A 19,615-nucleotide genomic window follows, 5' to 3' on the forward strand; every position below is an offset into this window, starting at 1 on the left:
ACAGAAAGAAGATGAAAAGCAGGGAATGAGAATGAACAGTGGTCTAATTAAAATGAAAAGTAACAATATTCTAAAATTATAAATTCTAACAGTTGAATAAATTATGACATAAATGGTAATTACATCTTCTGTTAGCGGTTGGCTAGAGAGAGCATTAAATGTCTAGTGAACAAGTCCTTCTGGCTCAGCTTTTGAAAAAAATTGAGAACCAACCAAACAATTAACTCAGTAGGCCCAGGAAAGGAACAGGAAGCCTAGAAGCATCTCCTATTTACATATTTACCTTTTAAAAATCAGTTGTTTTGACTAGAGAGAGAAATGATAATCTCGGACAGGCATCAGGGAGCTCAAAACAGAAGCAAACATCCTCCTCAGGAAAAGTTTATTTTTGTAGTCTAAGTTTTCTCTAACAGTCAAGAAGGTTCAAAAAGTGAGACAATAGTTTTGCTACATTAATACGAGACAGGGACATCCTATAAGATCCCCCTGTACATAAAAACAGATGTTTTTTATCTCTCACTGAATGGTCATCCTATTGATAAAGGATAGCAAGCAAGCCCTTTCGAAAGCAATAAGGAAAGGAGGGCCCCTTTTGAAATAACCTATCCACACAGATGGAGGTGCAGCTTTCACTATAGCTCTGCCTTCTCATTGTAGGAAGAGCTCCTCCTTTTGAATCCCTCTTTCAAAGAGGGCCACCGTAGACACTCTGCAGACAGCTCTTTTGAAAGAGCAGTCCTCCATGGCGCCAGCCAGGTGGCGCATGGAGCCGCTTTTGCCAGCACTTGAGGGGCTCTATGGCCATTGTGTCCGGCAGCATTTAAAGATGCACCAGCCCAGAAGCAGGAGGCTGTGAGTGTTCTGGATGCAGGCACTGCACAAGCCTGCAACAGCACAGCTTCATAGTGATGACTGAGGCCAGCAAGACATCCCACCAGCTCCATGGCGACACCCCAAGATCCCTCTGGCCCTCAGGACCCCCCCTCTGATTCATCCGAGGAGTCCCTGGAGGGAAGCCAGGGGCCAAGAAAAATGGGCCACCTCCTGGAGTGAGGGGGAGATAAAAGACCTGTTGGGGCTGTGCGGGGAGGAGGAGGTAGTCCTCCACACCGTGGCCCGGTGCAGGAATACCGCAGCCTTTGTCTGGCTGTTGGCTGGCCTGAGGACTCGGGGCCATGCCCCCTTCCCCTGCTTGGCCAACCAAGTCTGGTTGAAGGTACAATTGCTGCACCAGGCATACACCTGGGTGCAGGACACAGCCAGATGCTCAAGGGCAGCACCCACTAGCTGCCCCCACTACAAAGCCCTCAACCGGCTGCTGGGGTCGAGGGACGCAGATGAGCCAGAGATCGTAGGTGACACAGAGGCGCCAGAGGCAGTGGCCCAGCTCGTGCCAGGCGAGCAAATGGGACTCTCGGGCACACACCCTGGATGGGAGCAAGAGTCATCTTTGGATGGGGAGGAGGCCCTGGTGATAGAAATCTCTGATGGCTCCTCTGTCAGGGACACCTCCACCCTGGCCACCCCAAAGTCCTTGAGGGACTGTCAGGTATGTGACCAGAAAATCAGACACCCCAGGCTGAGGGTGGGGACACCTTTCACAGCTGGCAGTGGGCTGGCCACCTGCCCTGTCCCAACAAATTCGGGCCAGCTGCGGCCTGCGGGGTGGCCCATGCATGGCACTCAGCACCCTGTGCAGTGGACAGAACTACAACCCACAAGCCCTGGGGGGGGGCCCAGGAGGGGGAAAGGGCCCACGTGGTACTTGGCCCACCCATCCTGGATTCTTCATGTGCCCAGGTCTCCCCAGCCACCAGTCACCAACGGGGGGCTGGCCATGTGAGGGCAGGGGGCATGGCCTCTGAGACCACAGCAAGGGGCTGATGGGTCAGTCCCTCCCCTCTTGTATCCAGAGCACCACAGACCAAGGGCCAGGTGAGTCCTGTCCAGGGCTGGGACATCACCCCCCGAGTGCTGAGGGGGCCAGGCTGTCAGGCTACCCACCATGCATGCGGGCCCATGTGCGGAGGCCATGCCTTTGCCCTGCCATGAGGATGAGGATGAGGATGAGGATGAGGAGGCCACCTCTCAGATAGCACTGATTCAGGAGCAGGTGGCTGTGCACCGACAGTGGCTTGAACTTGAGGAGGCAGACATTGGATGGCAGTGTGTGGCGTGGGGCAAGGTCACTGGGGCCTTACGGGCTCTCACCCAGGCTGTCACCTGGTACTCACCCCCACCACTCACTGCCTGCCCTGCCACCTCCCCTGCCACATCCAACACCACATCCTCCACTGCTCTCTCTTCCAGTTCTCTTAGCACCCTGGACCTTGCTGCCCTCCTCACACCAGATATCCCACCAGCGGTGCTGCTGGAGCTGAGGCACTCATTGAAGTGCTCCTGGGTGGGGTTGGTCTGTCCCATGTAGGCACGCATGAGCCATGGCTGGAGGGGGTGAGTGGCATCGGCCACTATGTGTGGGGTCATGGTGGCGCCCTCAATGGGGAGGTCCTTCAGGGTTACATAGGTCCCTGCCTGCAGTCTGTGGCCCAGTCAGGAATTGCAGAAGATCCGGACTTCGTGGGCCCACCCGGACCACCCCATGCAGATGTCCAGGAAGGGGCTCTGGACATCCACGAGGGCCTGCAGAACCACAGAGTGGTACCACTTTTTATTAACATAACAGCCCGTGCCATTGTCTGGGACTCAGATGGGAATATGGGTCTCATCCAGGGCCCCAAAGCAGTTGGGGAAGCCCAGGCTGGTGAAACCCTTCATGGTGGATGACCTTCCTCAGGAAAAGGGCATTGATTGCTTGGATGACTTGCATGTGATGGAGGGCGTGCACACCATGATTGCATGTTGGGGTGCCCCTGTCCCCTCCCCAGGCCACTCCACTGTTCACTTCCTGGGCCCCTCCCCATCTCTAATGGTTGCCCTTTCCCAAGGGCCCCTATCCCGCCCCCAAGGTGGGCACATGATCCCAGCCACACGTACCTCGAGTAGGATGGCCCCAGTGGTGGCCTTGCCCACCTCAAACTGGTGGCCAATCGATCAGTGGCTGCCTGGGTTAGCCAGCTTCCAGATAGCGATTGCCACATATTTTGGAGTGCAGGGGGAGTGCAGGTCTCACCCATGTGTCCTGATGGTGAAGGACGGGGGCCAGTCAGTGGCACAACTCCAGGAACATCTCTTTTCTCATGAGGAGGTCCTGGAGCCACCACTTATCATCCCATTCCCACATAACCACACAGTACCCCCACTAGGCACTGGTGGGGTGGCACCAGAAGTGCCATATGGCATGAGGGATGGGGTGCAGGTAATGCCCCATGGCGAGGATCTGCAGGACTGGGGTGATGGGGAGTTGACCTCCAGAGGAGAAGGAGGGTTGTGGCAATGATTGTGGCCAGCAACCTGAATGCATCGCAGATGGCATCCCTGTCAGGGAGCTGGATGGCATGCGTGGGTGCGCATTGGATCCGGCAGTATCTCTGGACACAGGGTCTACATTGCTGTGTACGCCACAGTGGCTGTCAGTGTGTGAAGGCCGGGGCTGTTTGTGAGGGGCCCTTTGAGGAGTGGCTGGGGGTGGAGCCTGGAAGGGTTCATCTGCCATGTGACCCCAGTCAGTGGCTTCCCCTGGCTTGTTCTTTCAAAAGGGTTCTGGGGCTGTGTGTAGACTCCCTTCTGAAAGAGCACCACTCCCTTTCACAGGGACGGATTGGTGGATTGATCTGCTTTTGGGTGCGTCTGTGCTCTTTCAAAGCCCAGACTTTTGAAACGTGCCTTCCGGAAGCTTGCCTTTGGAAAGCGCCCTGTAGTGTAGACATGGCCAAAGACGCCATAAGCATTAAGGGCTAGATCCAACAAGGTGCTGTATGTGCACTGCTCTGCATCCAGGCAAGCACCTGACAATGTGTTTAAACTTTAAATATGTAAGAAATTCCTTTGATTTCAATGGCTACAAAAATGTCAGCTGGACTGCTCATATGCTTCATGTCAATCATGTAGTTAAAGCTACATCTCTACAGCCCTTCAGTTCAGACTGCTGGAAGGTAGAGAGGGGTTTGTGTGAAATGATGCAATGCTGGGGAGAGCAAACCTTTTTATGCTGGACGCCGCTTTCCATCCTGAAATTAGCAGGCCTCCAACCTGCATACTGTAATCCAAAGTGATGGACATTTCACTTATGTTCATATTAAAAAAAAATCCATCTTTTTGGAATGTGTAAGAAAAGAGAAGTTACTCACCGTAGTAACGGTGGTTCTTCGAGATGTGTCCCCGTGGGTGCTCCACAATAGGTGTCGGGCTTGCCCGGCGCCGCAGATTGGATCTTCCAAGCAGTTTCTGCCGCACTGCGCATGCGCCGGCGCGCGCCGCTCCCTTGCGCGCTCCTGGCCATGTGCGCGATCCGGTCCCCGCTAGTTCCTCGACCAACCGCCTCGGGTGCCCCTGCAAAACACTAACAGAGATCCGAAGCGGGGAGGATGGGCGGGTAGTGGAGCACCCACGGGGACACATCTCGAAGAACCACCGTTACTACGGTGAGTAACTTCTCTTTCTTCTTCGAGTGTCCCCGTGGGTGCTCCACAATAGGTGACTACCCAGCAGTAACCCAAGATAGGAGGTGGGTAATCGGATTATATGCAGCTTGTCCCCGAGAGGACCGCTGCAGAGAGACGGGTATCCTCTTGGAATACCCTGTGTAGGGCGTAATGTTTGGCGAAGGTGTCATAGGATGACCAGGTCGCCGCTCTGCAAATGTCTTTTAACGCAACACCCTTGAAAAAGGCTGTTGATGCCGCCACCGCCCTAGTGGAAGGAGCCCTGGGAGTGGCCGATAAAGGAGTCTTTTTGAGCTCGTAGCACATTTTTATGCAGGATACAATGTGCTTTGAGATTCTCTGCAAGGAGAGACCTTCTCCTTTCGATTTGGGAGCGAGGGAGACTAGGAGTCTATCCGTTTTCCGGAAGGACTTGGTCCTGTCTACGTAGAAGGCTAGCGCCCTCCTCACGTCCAGGAGGTGTAGGCGCGCCTCTTCGTTGGAGTTATGAGGCTTTGGATAAAATGAGGGTAGAACAATAGGTTCGTTAATGTGAAACTCGGAAGAAACTTTGGGAACAAAGGCTGGATGCAGCCGTAAGGTTACCGCCTCCTTGGAAAAAACAGTGCAGGGTGGCGTTGCCATGACTGCCGCGAGCTCGCTCACCCTACGAGCTGACGTAATTGCAAGAAGAAAGGTCGTCTTTATTGTAAGGAGGCGGAGGGGAACCATGGCCAAGGGCTTGAACGGTGGTCCCATTAGCGTGGTAAGCACCAGGTCCAAGTTCCATGAAGGTGGAATCGGTTTCCGAGGGGGGTATAGGTTTACCAACCCTTTGAGGAACCTGGTAACCATAGGGTGGGCGAACACCGTGTGCCCTTCCTCCTCATGTCTGAACGCCGAGATGGCGGCAAGGTGGACCTTCAACGAGGATAGCGAGAGTCCTCCTCTCTTGAGGTCCAGTAAATACTCTAGTATTGTAGGTATAGGCACCAAAAGGGGGGCCAGCTGTTTGGTAGAACACCAAGCCGTGAAGCGAGTCCATTTTTGCTTGTAGGTCTTCCTGGTGGAAGTCCTCCTGCTACTTTCTAGGACTTGCTGTACTTCCACTGTGCATGTGCTCTCTAGGGAGCTGAGCCATGGATTAACCACGCTTGCAGTCGCAGGCTTTGGGGGTGCGGGTGCACTATGGACCCCTGGGCTTGCGTGAGCAGATCCGGCGCCACCGGAAGAGGCATCGGTGGACGGTCCGACATGTGCAGGAGTAGGGGGAACCATTGTTGTCGATCCCACGTTGGGACTATTAGGATCATCCGGGCCCTTTCCCTCCTGGCTTTCTGCAAGACTTTGTGGATCAGCACTGTGGGAGGAAACGTGTAAAGCAGGGGGCCCCTCCACGGGATCTCGAATGCGTCCCCCAGGGACCCCCATCCCAGTCCTGCCCTGGAGCAGAATCGTGGGCACTTCTTGTTGTGCTGAGTGGCAAACAGGTCTATTTGGGGAAAACCCCATGCGTGGAAAATTGGCCGTAGCAGATCGGGACGGATCTGCCACTCGTGTGTGAGTGCAAAACGCCTGCTCAGCTGGTCTGCCTTCACATTGTGCGCACCCGGCAAGTATGAGGCTTTCAAGATTATATTGTTGGCGATGCACCAGTTCCATAAGTGGATTGCTTCCGCGCATAAGGCACGGGATCGAGCTCCTCCTTGCCTGTTTATATAAAACATGGTGGAGGTATTGTCTGTACTGATCCCGACGACTTTGCCTTGTATGTGGTCTCGAAAGTGTCTGCAGGCGTTGAACACTGCTCTGAGCTCCAGTATATTTATGTGTAGTGACTGTTCCGTGGGTGACCACAGTCCTTGAGTCACCTCTTCGCCCATGTGCGCTCCCCACCCTATGAGGGAGGCATCTGTAGTGAGAAAAACCGATATTTGCGGCTGGTGGAAGGGTACCCCTGTTAGCAGGTTCCTGGGGTTTACCCACCATTGTAGGGATTTGCGCACCCCGGCTGTGGGCGACACCACCCTGTGAACGGTGTGTACTGCCGGTTTGTATACACTCGCCAGCCAGTGCTGCATGCTGCGCATGTGTAACCTGGCGTTCTGTACTACGAACGTCGCCGCTGCCATGTGGCCCAGCAGCTGCAAGCACGTCAAGACCGGCACCGTAGGGCTGAAGGTGATGACCTGCACGAGGGAACCGATGGCCCGAAAGCGAGCCTCTGGTAGATATACTCTCGCTGTAACCGAGTTTATGCGAGCCCCTATGAACTCTATGTCCTGTGTGGGGTCTATTTTTGATTTTGCCAGATTGATAAACAGGCCGAGTGAAGAGAACGTGTTTGCTGTGACGCGTATCATGCACAGAACCTCCCCCTTCGAGGCCCGTTTGAGCAGGCAGTTGTCCAGATACGGGAAAATAAATACCCCCTGTCTGTGCAGGTAGGCTGACACCACTGCCAAGGTCTTGGTGAAGACTCTGGGGGCCGAGGAGAGGCCAAACGGTAGGACCTTGTATTGGAAGTGTTCGTTGCCTACCATGAACCGGAGGAATCGCCGGTGAGCCGGATGGATAGTTATGTGGAAGTACGCGTCTTGTAAATCGAGGGCTGCGAACCAGTCTCCATCGTCCAGTGCTGTAAGGATGGAGGCGATTGTGGTCATCCGAAAACGTTGCTTGCGCAGGTACCTGTTGAGGCCATGAAGGTCTAAGATGGGCCTCCAGCCTCCTGTCTTTTTCTCCGTGAGGAAGTACCTGGAGTAGAACCCTTTCCCTTGCAGTTGCTCCGGCACTCTTTCCACTGCCCCTATGAGCATGAGATGGTCCACCTCCTGCCTGAGCCTCGCTACATGGGAGGCCTCCTGGAGGTGGGGCTTGGGTGGAGGTCGTGATGGTGGGAGCGACTGGAAGGGGATGGCGTACCCCGTGGCTATGATCTCCAGCACCCATTTGTCTGTGGTGATCCTTTGCCACTGGTCGTAGAATGGTCGGAGGCGATGGTGGAATAGTCGCTTCGGATGACCTTGTGCGATGGTAGTGATGGCGCAGCCCTGGATCTGTATGTCAAACTTGTGGCCTTTGGCCCCGCCCCGAGGATGCACGGCTCTGTTGTGAACGTCGCCTGGGAGTTCTGTACTGCTGGTGCTGTTGATGTCGCCCTTGCTCGTAACCCCTGTGGTACTGGGGGTGCTGTTGCTGGTACTGGTACCGTCTTTGTTGAGGGTAGTACCTTTTCTTTGTGTATGGAGGGGTGTAAATCCCCAGGGTCCTGAGTGTGGCTCTTGAATCTTTACTGGAATGAAGGACCGAGTCAGTTGATTCAGCAAACAGCTTCTGCGAGTCGAAGGGAAGGTCAACTATCTTCGCCTGCAGATCCCTCGGTATACCCAAAGTCTGGAGCCAGGACTCCCTTCGCATCACCACTGCCGTTGCTGTGGAACGTGCTGCTGTGTCCGCAACGTCCAGGGCGATCTGAACTCCCGTCCTCGAGGCCGCGTAGCCTTCTTGCACTATGGCCTTGAGCACCGGCTTTTTGTCCTCTGGAAGCGAGTCCATGAGGGAGGTTAACCTGGAATAGTTGTCGAAATTATGGTTTGCTAAGTGCGCTGCGTAATTTGCCATTCGCAACGTTAAAGTGGAGGAGGAGTAGACCTTTCTGCCGAACAGCTCTAGCTTCTTGGCATCTTTGTCTGTTCCCCCTGTCCTGAATTGAGATGTCTTTGATCTTTGTTGCGACGACTCCACCACCAAGGAATTTGGCTGTGGGTGGCTGAACAGGAACTCCATGCCCTTCGCCGGCACGAAGTATTTCTTATCCGCTCTCTTTTGGACAGGCGGAATAGTCGCAGGGGTCTGCCATATCGTAGTGGCGGACTCTAAGATCGCTTCATCAAGCGGTATTGCTACTCTGGAGGAGAACGGAGGTCTCAAATTTTTGAGGAGTTTATGGTGTTTCTCTTGCACCTCTGCTGTCTGGATGCCTTGCGTGAAGGCCACCCTCTTAAACAGCTCTTGAAACTGTTTGAGATCGTCCGGAGGATGGACGTCCCCCGGGGCCGTAGCCTCGTCCGGGGAGGAGAGCGAGGAACCGCTGGGGTACGTCTCTCTGGACCCTTCCGGTTCCTGCTGGTGATGGTACACCCTCTCACTAGAGGTTTGCGAGGGAAAATCTCGGGGTTCCATAAGCAGTCCCCCCTGAGATGCTTGAGTCTCTGTCCCCGGTCGCAATTGCCCTCGGGGGTACGAGATCGTCTGTGGGGATCTTTCCCTAGTAGATTGCCGATGGTGTCTACGCCCCGCGTGGTAGGGGCGACCACGGCAGTATAGGCACTGTTCTTGGGAAGGTGACCTAGACCACTCCCTTGGTGCATACCCTCTGCGTCTGGGGGAGGGAGATCGTCGAGACACTGGAGAGAGCGATTTTGCATAATAGTCCAGCGGTTCAAACCCCAGGAAGGGTGAAGGTGGTCCCAGCCAGGGTGAGGCTGGTTGCAAAAATGGAGAAGGGGGCTCCGGGTAGGCTAGGGGGGACCCCTGCCTTCTGGTTGGAGTCTGCAACATAAGCGGAGGGCTGTGAGAAAGCAACTCCACAGCCCTGTCCGGAGAGGGGCTGCAATGCCTCCTCTTGTGTGCAGCCTTCCCCCTCCCTGGAGGAGGTAACTCCGCCCCCTGACGCACAGGGGATCCCGGCCCCATCCGCACCATGCTCGGCACGCTCGAAGGCGGTGCCGCACGTGCGGTGTCCTTCGGTGCCTGCAGGCTGCGTGCCTGCGCGCTCTGCACCGCCGGTTCCCCGGGGGTCGGTGCCGCTGCCTGCGGTGCCGCCGGTACTGGCGCTTGTTTAGCCGCCGCCCTGCCTGCGGTGCGGGGCGGCTGGCTGATTATCGGAGGCTGAGCCGCTTCCACGTGGCTCTCTGTGCCGCCGCCGATCAGCTGTTGCTGCGGCTGGGGGCTGCTCGCTCCTCCCGTCCCGCTCGCTGTTGCTGCCGGCAGGGATCGGGCTGGGGAGGCTTTCCTCCGTTTTTGTGCTGATGGGGTGAGGGAGGCAGCTTTCCTTTTATGGGCCCCAGAGGGTCCCTCCTGCTGCGGCCGCTCCGGCACGTCTGGCTGGAGGGCCTTATCAAAAAGCAGCATTTTAAGCCGCATCTCCCTGTCTCTCCTTGCTCTGGCTGTTAATTTAGCACAGAAGGAGCATTTCTGTGCAACATGGGACTCCCCAAGGCACCTTATGCATAGACTGTGCCCATCGGACGCTGGCATCGCCTCTCGGCAGGACTCACATTTTTTAAATCCTGAAGAGGCAATTGTTGGTGAGTCTTTCAGTTGTTAAACGGGTACTTAGCACCTTCTCTGTGCTGTTTTCCCCTTCCGATGGCCTGCCGCAGCAGGAGGGCTGATGGCCCTATGCTCCTGGCCTCCGGCGCTTGTTACTGGGACTGGATTGAAGCTGTCCCGCTTGTAGTTTGTTTGTTGCTTTTGTTTTTTTTTTTTTTGCAAAAATAACAACCGGCTAACTTGCAGTAGCCTAAGTACTTGAAAAACTTTAAAGAAAAACAGTTAAAGTCATTGAATACGCTACTTGGCCTTAGCCTAGTTCGGATTCCGTCTGCAGCCGACGGCGGTTAAGAGGAACTGGCGGGGACCGGATCGCGCACATGGCCAGGAGCGCGCAAGGGAGCGGCGCGCGCCGGCGCATGCGCGGTCCAGCAGAAATTGCTTGGAAGATCCGATCTGCGGCGCCGGGCAAGCCCGACACCTATTGTGGAGCACCCACGGGGACACTCGAAGAAGAAATAAGTATGTAAATGTAAAAACTTTATTAATTGGTACATAAATGTGAATACACATACATAAAAACAGTAACATATTTCAACATTTTCAGTGAGATGGAAGAGCCTGAGACTTAGCAGCTGATCGTGCTGTGCCCTGATTATGAAATTTCATGCCCTTCTGAGGGGGCTTCCCCCCAATTTGTGCACCTCTGCTGCAATGTATTTTTTTTCATTCTAGCTCAATGTAATTTCTCCATTCTATCTAATTCACGCTAATGTAGTGATCTTTAGTTAATGCAAAGTAGATACCTTACTTTTTAGGTTGCCCCAGCAGCATACTTAACAGGAGAATAAAAGCACAGCACATTAATACACATTGCAATTCATACTGTGGAACTCAGAACTTCATCGTGTGCTGTAGCCATTCACTAAGTGCTTTCCTGGATCGGGACCTTCGGGATCAAGGCTTTACATGAAAATGTCTTTGCTTTCCTGCCCGTCTCCTGTATATTTTAAAAACAGTTATTTTAAACAAAATTGCCTTTATTACAGTTACATGATTGTAAAACAGGAACATTTTATAACAGTCTCAGGACTATAAAAATAAAAAAGCCACTCACTCCTGTCAAGGGGTCCTTTAAAACATCCATTTTACTCTTATTGAGGACAGTGGCCAAATGCCTGTTGACTTCAGTGCTACATAATCAGGGTCTAAACATGCTGTGAGAAAAAAGAAAAAAAAACACCCAAATGTCTGCAGTTTTCTGTACATGATTTTTTAGTTTGTCAGGTTAGGCACATAAAAGTCAGTTGGCTTTCCAAGATATCAGCATTACAAATATAGGAGACAAACGGTTATCCAAAACATCTTCCAGAAGTCATGAAACATCTTCATTTAAATTAATTTGATTTTGGCTCAATTGTAGTAAGGAAATATATGCTAAATCCTGGTACTCAAAGCAGCCAAGAGGAACAAAAATAATAACAGTCATAGATGTTTCTCTACCCCCGCAATCACCCATATCCCACCTTGCAGGATCCCAGGATCCAGATTGAGACCAGAAGACTACACAGCAATGAAAAAGGCCTGAATCCCAATCCCGGGGCAGCTACGTGTTCTTCTTTATTGTGTGAATACACACTGAAATCAGTGGCAAAACTCCCATTGAACTGCACAGGTCCAGGATTTCACCCAAAGTCAGAAACTCTGAAAAGTTGAAAGTGAAGCTGTCACAAGTGCTACTGTATGAAAAGGTAAGGACTTTGAACTGCCCTCCATCAGATTCTTGCACTGAGATCAACGTAAATATAGGGTGGAGATCAAAGCCAGAAGTGGTATTATGGGATCTGTGGAAATCTGTGCCTCCCAGCAGAAAACCACAAGCAAAAATGAAATGCACTTTATTCCCCAGTGAAATGAGGTAATCCTTTAAATAGCTTAGAGCTTAGTGATCAAAGCTGCAGAACACTTGTATCCATGTCCCTTGTGCCTTGACAAATAAAGGTTGATTTACTTTTATTTAAAAAATAAAACAAAATACAGATTTTACCTCTCTCGTCCAGCACCCTCAGGTCCTAAATGAGGGGGCTGTGCCAGATGAGGGGTGGTCAGGCTGGCTGCCTGGAGGGGGTGGTGCCCTTTCTCGCTGCAGCTATGGGGCTGCCAGTGGGGTTCCTTGCCCCAGCCATCTCCCCACCGTGGTTTTCCTGGCTCCATCCGGGTCCCTGCAGCTATTGCTGGTGGGACTTTCTCTCCACAGGAGGGATGGGGCTCAGTACCACAGTCTTTTTCTCCCCTCCACCCACCATGGTGCTCCTAGTGGGGATTTCAGCTAGGGTGGGGCTCCTCACAGTGGAACTCCTCAGCCCCAGCTGGGCTCCTGGTAGTGGCACTCCCCAACCTGTCTCCCTGCAGCCCCTGGGGCTCCCTGACACCACGATCCAGGTGCCCTCTTGTCCAGCAACATCTGTTGTCCTGCCAGATGAGAGATACTGCTGGACAAGAGAGTTTCAACCTGTATCCTGTGATTAAAATCATTTTTTTAAACTGAACATGTAACTGCTTTCAAAGGAATACCTTGGCAGTTGTTTGCCTTTTATTAATACAGATTAATGCAACCTATTATAGCCCATCTATTAAAAAAACAGAATCAGGGTTAATATGAGCTGGAATTAAAGTACAGCTGGTGTTCCAAAATCTAAGTTACCAGAGAGATCCCCAAATCTTTACAGACAAACTGAAGAAATGTATTTATGCCACACTATATCCTCCAAAGATTCTTATTAAAGAACGGTGTTTCAGATATAGTTGGTTGTTTTCATCCAGTCATGTTTAACAGAGATTATTAACATACATAACATTTGTGCAGACAGATTAAAACAATCAAATATATTATGAATAGCTTTTAAAAGTTTGCACCAAACCAGGACTAGATATAGACACAAACTCCTATATATATTTTCTAGTTAGGGTGAAATTATAGACTTTTTTCCACTGTTACAGAAGGACCAAAATGAATTGCATCTGCTAATACTTCACAGCACAGGAAGAAGATGAAGAAGCTATGAGGAGAGACAACGGTAGGAGAAGTCAGGAACTTTCCTGTCACCCCAATCCCTCCATCCGTGTCGGGCAGAGAGGTTCATACAAAAAAAAGCAAAGCTATGTTCAGATCCAAATTTCACAAATGAACTGAGGTCAGTGGAAGTTTTCCTTGCTCAAGGAAGCTGGGTGAAGCCCCAGACATAGTCTGCCAAGCACCATTTCTTGAGGATTCCAGGCATTTTTTGGAGAAAGAGGGAGGGTCTGTTCCCAGAATATGATGCAGCTTGTCATAATAGCGGCATTTCTGGGGAGATGACCCAGACTGACCATTAGCGGTTTTTTGTTAAGACAGCCTGAGCTACTTCATTTTAATGCCTAGGCCTTGTCACTGTGACACTGTGATTCAGCACCATACGAGTGAAAAAGAGACTTGGTTTATCCTAGAAGATTAATTCAAATTTAGGTGACAAGTCAAATTTCTAAGGAAGCACTCCTCACTACAAGGAACATTACATTATGTTGATTTTAAGGGCTCCTAAGTTTGACTTTTGAACTCCTCCTTTTCACAAGGAGTAATGCCAATTTGCCCTTGCAGGGTTGACCTTGGGTAGTGAGACAGAGCGCTGTGAAATTCAACATTCTTGGTCTCCTGATGTGTTCCACAGTGCCCTAAGTGTGACCAATACTATATCCCCAAATATGTGTGAGGTATTTTGATTTGGTATACAAGCGAACATGGCATGCATATCTATAATTCACTATACGTATACACCATCAAGCTATCATTTTGTCATTGTAATAATAGAATCATAGAATCCTAGGGCTGGAAGGAACCTTAGGAGGTCATCTAGTCCAGCCCCCTGCCTAACGAAGGATGAACCCTAACTAGATCATCCCAGTTAGGACTTTGTCAAGTCAGGATATAAAACCTCGAGTAATGCAGATTCCATCAGCTCCATAGATAAAGCATTGCCCTTCTTTAACACCTCCTGGTGAAACAGTTTTTTTCCCTAATATCCAACAGACTCCTCTCCTTCTGTCACTTCAGACTATTGCTCCTTGTTCTGCCGTCAGTCACTATTGAGAACAGCCTCTCTCCCTCCTCTTTAGAGCCCCCATTCAGGAAGTTGAAGGCTGCTATTAAATCACCCTTCACTCTTCTCTTCTGCAAATTAAATAACCCCAAATCCCTCAGCCTCTCCTCATTCATCATGTGCTCCAGCCCCTAATTATTTTAGTTACACTCCAGTGAACCTGCTTTCTATCGTGGGGGGCCCAGAACTGGACACAGTACTCCAGATGTGGCCTCACCACTGCTGAATAGAGGGGAATAATAACTTCTCTAGATTTGCTGGAAATGCTTCTCCTTATGCACCCCAACATGCCATTAGCCTTCTTGGCTACAAGGGCACAGTTGACTCATATCCAGCCTCTCATCCATTATAATTCTCAGGTCCTTTTTGGCTGCACTGCTACTTAGCCAGTCAAGACCCAGCATATATGCTCGGGATTCTTCTGTTCCAAGTTCAGAACACTGGACTTGCCCTTGGCGAACCTCTTCAGATTTCCTTTAGGCAAATCCTCCAATTTATCTAGGTCACTCTGGACTCTATCCCTACCTTCCAACATACCTACCTCTCACCTTAGCTTAGTATTATCTGCAAATTTGCTGAGGGTGAAATCCATCCCCTCAAATTAGAAAGATATGGCAAAGACACAATTATCACAGAAATGAGAGCAAGAAATGGTACCTTTTTTCATAAGGTTCTACACATTTTAATGGTGTCTTATGGTACCTTTTAGAAGAATCTGTAATTCTCTTTAAGAGAACACTGTATAAAGAAATGTTTGTCTTCAGTGCGCCTGAGAGGTTTACTCAGTCCCACAATGGAAAACAGACGCTTCAGACAAATTTGGGATTCCCATGAAAATGCAATAAGAATTTCAGAAGCACTGCACTTCATGTGGTCACATGTGGCAGGGCATAGAACCTAGTGTGTTGCATTTCATTTGTAAATGATGCAAGCAATTTTGGCGAGTCTGTCACATTGGCTACATCTTCACTAGGGGAAAACTTCAAAATGGCTGTGCTAATGGCCAAATCAGAGAATACTAATGAGGCACAGAAATGAATATTCAGAGCCTTATTAGCATGCCGTCAGCCGCAGCACTTTGAAAGTGCTCCATTTCGCTCACGCACAGCTCATCTACACAGAGGTCCTTTTCGAAAGGACCCTGCAGACGTTGAAATCCCCTTATTCCTAACAGCTGTGAGAAGGTTCTGTGGAGGTTCTGGGTGGAGGAAGCATAAGCAGGTGCCAAAGAGAAGAACATACAGGTAAGGAAGGTGTTGAGGAGGGCTGTGGTAAAGTGGGTCAAGGAATCTGGACTGTCATGCAGCTGTTGTTGGAAACATTTGCAAACAGCTGCTTTCACAGGGTCTCTGGGCTAGAATCTAAATAAAATTGGAGGTCCGAGCTTTACCTACCATCCTCTCCCCATTGCAGCAAGGAACAGGACTGGTTTTAGTAAAAGGGTCTGTTCTGCACTGCACCAGTTGAAGGGACCACACAGACTATGGAGTTTGGTTTTCCCACTATTCCCCAGGCTGGCCAATGATGAGAATAACTCAACAAACAGCAAGCTGGTGCCCTACAGAATATGCCCAAATTGAGTGCCTCTGTGAGCTTCTGAGGCCAGCAATCTCCTAAAAGTGTGGACTACACTAAGGTTGAGAAAGAGCTTTGTCACAAGGGGAAGGGTTACAGCAAGCCGTGCATTTAGCAAGAGCCACCCAACTGACACGGCATTTAAAGGCAAGCCATATCCTCTCTTTCATACTTGAATTTTGGCCACAACCCACTTTCACTTTGCTTCAAGTACCTCTGACCATGTCACATGATGTGTCCTAGGGTACCACTGTCTGAACTCAAAAAAGAACTCTTCCACACTGCCTGGAATTCCACAAACTCTTTGCCTCTACTCTGAGCTTTCCAAATTTCTTTTTTCCTGGAGACCCAGTGCTTCCTAACACACTGATTCTCAGGACTTCTTCCCTGGAGTCTCCCTTCTCCCTGCCTTGCTGAAGTCCTTCTTCTCTCTAGCTGTCCACTCACTGCATTTGGAGTGCATATTTGAAAAGGGTTCAACAAAATCAGGCTGACCTAAGATGAGCTTGGATGCCTATTGTATTTTCATTGCATTTCCAACCAGGAGAATCATCTTTGTTTTCAATTTTCAAACACTTACCCCAAACTACAGGGACAGAATGCCATATTCTAAGGGCAGAAGACTGATCACCTATATCTGAGTACTCCACACTGAAATAACTAATAAGCAATATTTGTTATTGGGAGGATGCTGCTTATCACCAAAAATGTTCAGAACAAGATGGGGAGTGAAGAGCAAAGGGTTAGTGGTAAAATATGGGATTAATGCAGAAGCTTATTTAAAAACAGCTTTCAGTGGGAAAAACAACTTCAATTCCAAAACATATATAATAAGCAAACTTCCTTTTAAAATCAGAGTTTTTTGAGCTCAGAAATCCATAGGCAGCATTTCACAGTGGGCTCACTTTGCACAGCACCACAGCCATAGACTTGTATGGAGGTCTCATTTGATTCAGCCCATTACTGAGTAAGTGCCAACTGTGAAATCAAATTGCCTCCACATCAGAGAGGGAAGTGATTTAATAATCCTCTTGCTTCTTTTCTTTTTTATTCACTATTTTTCCATTTTAGCTTGGATTGCAGCTTTCCAATACACAACATTATGAAAGGAGATGTTGTTCCTTGGTATAAATGGCAACACAAAAGGTTGAAGGTTGAGAACTAGGAGGTATGTTTTCCAAATAAATACAGTGATGGATGCTGGTTGTGCTTCCCTTACCAATGGCAGACAGCACACTCTGCAATGTGTATTTTTGTTTGTTTAATAATCTTTCTACGGCACCTGAAATTCATGGAAAAAAGCTCTTTTTTTAATTTGTTTAAAAAATGCAGCTTTATCGTAGACAGACCAAAGTTTGCTGTGGGCCACCTTCTTCAATTATCACAGAATTTAAGAAATATGAAATTATCTGATTTGAAATTATAGAACAACATAGTATAAGTGATGCAATCCCCTCTTGAGATTCTTAGTTTTAAAATTCTTCTCTTGTCCACAAGGAACCTGGTTTAGCCAAATGTTTGCAATATGAGCATGTGGGATTTGACAGCCTTCAAAAGTTCTGCTTTTGTTTTTTGCTCAGCACTGATCCCAAAAAAGAATTCACAAAACATTTTGGAAGATGTACGGAATCTATGGTAATTTAGTCAAATGCCACAAAATTCTGTGAAGATGGCATGATGACAAAGGTAAACGCTCTTGAAAATATTTTTCTATGTGGGTCTCCTGTGACATAGAGCACCAGACATTTCTTATTAAACAAGCTTCCATTTTTTCAAAAAATGCTGGTATCAGCATTTAGTGTCTATTCAAGAATTCAAGGTCCTCTTTCAAACTGGAAAAAAAAGCACATCTGAGGATTCATGAATGATCTGATTCTGCACAATATCATCCATTTCCTATAGGACACCTCAGTGCCTGATCCCCTAAAATCTACAGGTTAGCTTATGTTGTTTTTGTTGTTACATAGCTGAGTCATTCTTTGCTTCGTACAGTCAATACTGCTTTCTAAGGTATAAAACACTGGCTATTTTAAGAGCCAATATTTCAGAGCCAACATTTGAGCATGCAAGTATATTTTTTAACTTGCTTTTAATTAATTGGTGTCTTTTGAATAAAATTCAAAGAACCAGTACCACCCAGGGCTTATTGAGTGTCTGAATTTCCAGTTTTCTATTGAAAGAGAGCACAGTCCAAAGCACTGAGATGTTATTGTTTGGTTTTTGTTATCTAACGGATGTCCACATGTGCACTCTAGTGTCTAGCAAAAGCCCAGCCATTATGAACTGTTTAAAAAGAAAAATTATAAATAAAGGTTAGAAGCAGTGGAACAAGGAGTTTTTGAAAGTTTGCCCAATAAGATAAGAGACCAGCAGTTTTCAATTTTATTTTTTAGCTTTCAATAAAAAGAAATCTTTTTTTGCATTGAGAAATGAATGCTGTGTTTTTCTGTCATTTTCCTTGATTTGCTATTCTTGCTTTTCACTCAGTTCTCTTGAATCTTACTGAGTCCTACATTAAGAATTTGAGACCTTTTCTCACCTCTTCCTTATGGTCTATGCAATCTGATTTCCAAAAATCAATATACTGTAAGTAGTTTTTACTATTCTCAGCTTGCCAAACTTGAAAACCCAAACCAATCGAGAATCCAACAAAAAATGAATAAAACTTGGAGAAGAATATTACAAGCACATTCAACACAGGCCAGAATATGGCTAGAATAACAAATTATGTATCCTGTAAAACTGGAACAGCGGGAATCTGACAGGACCATTTTTCAATGGAAAACATAGTCACATTGAAATTCAAATGCTTCACAAAAGCATGCTGAGTTTGCTTAAATTTTGTTTTGGAAACCACCATCAAAATATCCAGGCCAGCTGACAGAGGGCAGGTGCTTGGGCAGGAGGGGCAAAAAGCACAAGTGTCCCAGGGCCCAGTGATTTTAAAGGACCCAAGGCTCCCAGCTGCCCCTGCTGCTATTGTGGCAGTAGTGATGCCTGGAGCCTGGGCCCTTTAAATTGCCCCTGGAACACCAAGGGTGCGTCTACACTAGCCGGCTACTTCGAAGTAGCCAGCACAATGTCGAAATAGCACCCGTCGCATCTACACATGCCGGGTGCTATTTCGACGTTGAAATCGACGTTAGGCGGCGAGATGTTCAAGTTGCTATTCCCATCCTCAGATGGGAATAGCACCCTACTTTGACGTTCAACATCCAAGTAGGGTGTGTGTAGACGATCCGTGTCCCGCTACTTTGAAATTGCGGGGTCCTCCATGGCAGCCATCAGCTGAGGGGTTGTGAGACACTCTGTCCGGCCCCTGTGGGGTTCTATGGTCCCCGTGTGCAACAGCCTTAAAGGCACCACGGACCTGGATTTCCTGTGGCAGGAAGCTGAGAGCATGCAGGCAGCAGCACAGGCATGTGCTAGCCCTGCATGCTTCACAGAGGCCCCAATCCCCGCTGCCTTACCTATGGCCTCAAGCCAGCCCCCCAAGCACCCCCAGGGCTCCCCTCATGAGGGGACCCAGGCACCCCCAGCAGCCAGACAGGGGGCCAAAAGGACGCGGGGCCCCTCCTGGTCGGAAGCCGAGCTCCGAGACCTGCTGGGGCTCTGGGGTGAGGAGGATGTGCTCCACGTGATGGGGAGCAAGCGGCGGAATGTAGAAGCATTCGCCTGACTGGCCGAGAGCCTGGCCGCCCGGGGTCACCCTGCCCAAACTCTGGATCACGTCCGGAGTAAGGTGAAGGAGCTGTGGCAGGGGTACGCCCAGGCCCAGGACTCGGCCAGCCGGTCTGGGGCTGCCCCTGCCACTTGCCCCTATTACAGGGAGCTCAGGGCCATCCTGGGCCCCCAGGACACCTCCTCCCCACCGGCCACACTTGACACCATGGCTGATGAGCCCCAGCAGGCCTCGGAGCTGGAGTCCGGCCCAGATGCCAGCCCCGCACCCTGGGGCCCACCCGAAGAGCCCCACCTCGGGACAGCGGAGGAGGGGTACGGCAGCAAGGAGGGGGGGCTCCTCATCGACCTCCCGTCCCAGAGCACCAGCCGGGCATCTGCCCACTGGGCTTGCCCCAACCG

The sequence above is a fragment of the Carettochelys insculpta genome, chromosome 13 (genome assembly GCF_033958435.1).
Source record: "Carettochelys insculpta isolate YL-2023 chromosome 13, ASM3395843v1, whole genome shotgun sequence".
In the NCBI taxonomy this organism is placed as follows: Eukaryota; Metazoa; Chordata; order Testudines; family Carettochelyidae; genus Carettochelys; species Carettochelys insculpta.